The sequence below is a fragment of the Schistocerca gregaria genome, chromosome X (assembly GCF_023897955.1).
Source record: "Schistocerca gregaria isolate iqSchGreg1 chromosome X, iqSchGreg1.2, whole genome shotgun sequence".
Lineage (NCBI taxonomy): Eukaryota > Metazoa > Arthropoda > Insecta > Orthoptera > Acrididae > Schistocerca > Schistocerca gregaria.
The window spans coordinates 348,273,838-348,279,243 of NC_064931.1; the positions used below are offsets into that span (position 1 = coordinate 348,273,838).

The 5,406-nt window shown below is 41.4% G+C and overlaps 1 non-coding gene across 1 annotated transcript; it reads left to right on the top strand.

The window, feature by feature from the left end:
- Window positions 1-4,705: 4,705 nt before the first annotated feature.
- Window positions 4,706-4,780, top strand: Trnat-ugu (transfer RNA threonine (anticodon UGU)). Its single transcript has one exon. It is a non-coding gene; the product is annotated as a tRNA-Thr (tRNA).
- Window positions 4,781-5,406: the final 626 nt, after the last annotated feature.

Here is a 5,406-nt window from a genome sequence, read left to right on the forward strand (position 1 = left end):
GCCAAATTTCGCTTCGCTGTCCAAACGGATACGTTTCTCGTATGTCCCACATTGTATGTTGCGGTTATTTCACTCAGTATTGCATCTCTGTTAGCACTAACACCTCCACGCAAACGTTCTGCTCTCGGTCGGTAAGTGAAGACAGTCGCCCACAGCTTTGTCTGTGGTAAGAGGTAATGCTTGAAATGTGGTATTCTCAGCACACTCTTGACGTTGTGGATCAAGGAATATTAGGTTTCCTAACGACTGCCAAAATGGAATGTCCCATGCGTGTAGCTCCAACTACCATTCCGCGTTCAAGGTCTGTTAATTCCTGTCTTGCGTTCTTAATCACGTACAACACCTTTTCTCATGGATCACTTGATTACAGATAACAGCTCCGCCAATGCAGTGCCCGTTTATACCTGCTGTATGCGATACTACCGCCATGTGTACATGTACAATCGCTATCCCATGACATTTCTTAGCTCAGTGTACGTCAGAGTGGAGTGCCGATCGGCTCAGTCTGCAATCATCGCCCAAGATCACAGCATCACCTCACTACCGCCAGCTGCACGATAGTTGCATTAGAAAGACCCTGCAGAAAAATTTATACTCAATTTTACTTTGAGAAAAGAGACTATTATCTTGTACTGTGTGAAGTGGTATCTCTGTTTTCAGTGGCAGTAATAAATACACATGACACTCCTGTGACAATTGATTGTATCAAAGTTAAGTATTTCATCTTGTTCAAGTTGCAATAAAGTTATCTAATATTCTTTATGTGATATAACATCAACTCGGCCTCCCCCAAAAGTAATGTAAGAACCCCCACTGTGCCGACGGGTGTTTTTTCGATCGATAGAAGAACGACTGTCCTCAGGTACCCATAAGGTAAACGCTGTTAAGCGAAAGCGCGGCTCGTGTAGCAACCAAGGCATCTGACTATAAAAGAAGAGAACTTTTGTTTTTTTTTTGCTCACCAAATACATTGTGCAGTTTTTTAGTTTTTTTATCGTAATTTATGTGAATAGGAGGATCCTTACGGTAAATAGATCGATAAGGAATAATGAGAAGGTAGGCATATAAATTTCTCAAACGACTTGGATTAGTAAAGAATTAAAATTGCAGTGTGCGTCTGGATATCTAGTGGAATTTGCACAACGGCGCGGATGCAATAACGATTCATACTATCATTCACGGTCAATTTTCAGCATCGTTTCTTCAGGCGATGTTACCGTACGGTAATTCTGGAAAAAAAGAAGTTTTAAAATATAAGCCAAAACCGTTTTCTGGAAGAAACGATCAGTTGTGCGAAGATTACATACATTAAATGTTCTTAGTGTTGCGAGAATATTTGCTTCGAATGTTTATATGAGAAGCACCATCCATGGAATTCTTCGAAAGAAAATGAGGACATGTAACAGAATGAGTGAAAGTGCCATTATGATGTGACAAGGATTAAAACTTCAACTTCCTTGCTAATACAAGTTGCTTAAGAATTTTATTTTCCTACTTTGCTTTTCAGCTTGCCTTATTAAAGATCCTATTCTTACCAATTTCAATGCGGAAAAAAGGGAAAAACAGCAGAATCCATTTCGCTATCGAATACAACTACTGTGCTCTCAAGGAAGATGTCTTTTCTGGATTCCAAGGAAATTATGCGTTTACGGATCCCATAAAAGATATGAAACCTTACTCTTGTGAGTGCATCTCACGCCAGTCCACCCACCAAGGAAAACTCTCTGGCAGTATCGGAAATAGGAACTGGATCCTCCGATGGAATTCGGTCGCGCTGACGACTTGGTTACAAGGCGAACGTGTGTTATAAAGCATCCGCTAAGTGTTCTGTTAATAATGTTATGAATATCAATACCATTGTGTCAAACTGTGTGTATTATCTCGCAAATTATACATGGTGGCGTATTTAAAAGTAGCCCACCTCCCCTTTGAATGCGAATGCAATATTTCGACTTCTGAAACAGAGAAAACAGTTACAACAATGGACAGTTTTATCCAACGATCGACTGTTAGCATTCTGGCAGTATATCAGCTTATTTCATTAATAAAGATAACATTCCACTTTGCGGCCTGCAAAATGACTTTCTCGATAGAAGGAAGAATTGAAATTGTGGAAGAATATGTGAAAACAGATTGATTAAGGAAAGTCGCAAAATTTTCTCGGTCAACTATCCGGATAGAGGACTACCAGCAAAGAGAGCTATATAAAATCTGCACAAAAATTGGTGCACCTACGGATCTGTGCAAAATGGAAAAGGACAAAGAATTCCTCAGCTCGAACACCAGAAGTTATTGCAGACTTTCGGGAAAGAATTATTCAGAGCTCAGAGGAGTCAACATGTAAACTGGCTCAACAGGAGCCTGTAGTAGGACGAGATATTGAAAAGTCTTAATCTGAAGCCACATCGTATGACTGCCGTGCAGCACTTACGAGAAGATGACAGTCAAAAACATGTAGATCCTTGCACGTGGCTGTTGAATAACTTCAACGATGGTTTGTTAGACCATTTCCATTCCATCATGAGTGATGAAGCACAGTGTCGTCTTTCCGGTCATGTGAATTCACAGTACACGAGGTACTGGACAACGGAGAACCTTAACAATATGTGTGAGCAACAGCTCCATGATGAAAAAATCAGCGTTTGATGCGGTCTAATAGGAGTTCGCATAATTGGATCGATATTTTTGACACTACCCTCAACATGGTTGCTTATACGGAAATTTTTGATACATTTTGTGCTCAACCCACTGCATTTGAAAGACAATACTGCTTCTTCCAGCAAGATGGGACAACATGCCACGCGCAGTAAGGCATTCCTGGAACGCGTCCATGAGGAACGAACTGTCAAACATTTTATGGCCACCACGTTCGCCGCATCTAGTAACACGTGGTTTTTTCCTATGGGGACACTTTAGGAGCAAGGTCTACGAAACAGAAACTGAAGGACAACATCAGCAGTGAAATTGCCGTCATCGAAGTCCGAACTTTACGCTGGGTGTATCTGAGTATGCGTAGACGTGCACAGCTGCGTATTGATGATGTGGGGGGGTCACTTTCAGTGTTTTCTATAAATGTGTTTTCACTGTATTTTTCACTGTAAATAAATGGTAGTGCCATTTCAGTTCTTCATGTCTGTAATTTCCTGCATTTCCTTTGTACTTACAGGAGCTAGTTTTATCATTGCCACCCGTTACATTTTCTATTTGAAAAAATAAACCCAAAGATGATGATGAAATTTCACTAATGCGTCTATGGATGTTAAACAAGAAATAATGAGTTTGCTCAGAGCAGGACCCTACCTCCGTAATCATTAGCATTCTCTATCATTTTAATGTTTACTGTCATGAAACGGTATCCATTGCCTGAAACTATCATATTGGAATTTACCCAGCAGTCTCTGATCTTCCTTATTCATGTCTGTATGTGTAGTACAGGCACCTTTTCCTGAATATGTCACGTACGTCGTGGGAATTATACTCTTTTTAAGAGTCTAACGTCTATATTAGGTATGGCAATGAAAAAGTTCAGGCGAGAAATCTGTTTCACAAGTATGTCTCCGTACTTTTAATTGCTTGTGATTTTCATATTGAATATCCGTGTCACAGAGTGTCTTCATAAGCGCCTAACAGGAATGAAGAATTTACCAAATCCCACTGCCACCAATGCTTGTGTTGGAATCTGTCGTAAATGCGGCGACTGAAATCGCGCCGTGCCTGTGTAATCTCCCTGCTCTGCGAAATAAGCGTTTAATGTCGTACATTACCCCAGCAGCTCTGTAGTTTTAATTTAACATTAACTGCTGTATCGGTATAATCATGCTACATATCCACTGCTGTAAAATGTAATGTGTGACAGTTCATGAATTTAAGCTCGAAGCGCTTTGCAGGAAATAAGCAAGTAAACAATGTCACTGGTTGCAGTCTAAACAGTAAATGAAAATTACCTAGAACAAATTGCACCTGGGAAAATGAGACCACACCAAGCGGACTGAAGCAGTGTTTATCGTCCAACTTGTTGCTCGATAAACTGTTTTTTTCGAATTGTTCCAGCGGAGAATACTGCAAATTTTATGTTTTAGGCTCCACATCATTCAACGATATTTAATGTACAAGACAGTCTTATCTAATTTTAAATGAACAATGGAAATTTTGATCATACCACGGAAAGATTAGCTGGCGGGTAGGAGGGGGAGAAGGTGCGAAGTAGTGGGAGAAGGGAGCGGGGAAGACGTAAAGATTATCAGATGTATAAGCAAATGCAATTCCTAACTTAAGAGTCCACCCAAAATTCTCACATAGTCATACGTGTGATGCCGAGCACTACACTGAAAGCATTAATAAATAAAACTTAAAGATACATGGATACATCTCCGAACAGTCACCAGCCGTCTCACTCATTACACGTGGAAGACATTCTTACCAACTCCCGTAAGAGTTCAGGGAATACGAGTGCATCCGCACAGAAGCAGAAGGTCACGCCGGTATGGTCAGAAGTATATGCTTATATGTCCTTAGGGACAGGTCCGAAAGAACAGACACCATTGATGACCTGCTGCCTTACGGCACTTGGTAACAATGTCTTCCACGAGTAATGAGTGTGTTGGAGTGGGGCACTACGAATGTAGTGTGTGGACATACAAGGTGAGAATGTGGGTCTCGCGGGAGGCGTGCGCGAGATAGTCCCTGCAGTCGCACTAATCGCTGTGCCCTCGGTGGCTCAGATGGAAAGAGCGTTTGCCATGTAAGCAGGAGATCCCGGGTTCGAGTCCCGGTCGGGGCACACATTATATATATATATATATATATATATATATATATATATATATATATATATCAACGCCTATGAGCAGCTGAAGGTATCAGATTAATTCTGATTTCGTTCTACACGGCTGCAGGTATAATCTAATACTGTCTTTTCTTCTCTGTGTTCTACAGACGAGAAACGCGTACCCCCAGCAACAAGGACGGAGTTCAGATAACGTCTTAACGTAAGTAAAGGCAGAAGAAGTTCTCTCAGTCACTGAACGATGCATACTCAACGACAAATCCCTACCCGGAGGCGAAGTCCAGAATCGTATAAGTTCGCAAGAGTACAGTGCCTAACCGTTCTAACTATAGAATTTCCTGAGAGCAAAGACACCAAGTCCGTCTGTACTAACAAAAGCTGATACTGAGCGACCATCGAAACATGGGCACTCAAAACGGAAGACCACATTCTCTACACCGCTGGTTTCGCAGCAAAGCTCGGCACCCCTCCCTCGTAACTGCAGAAGGCGAATCATATTCTCGAAACCACGGAATATTCTCCCTCTCTACAGATTCTTCTGAACGCCGAGCACCCATATTTTAGTCTTTTGTCGTCCAGCGCGGAAATTTTGCGAGGAAATTCCTATCCCCATTAATTAG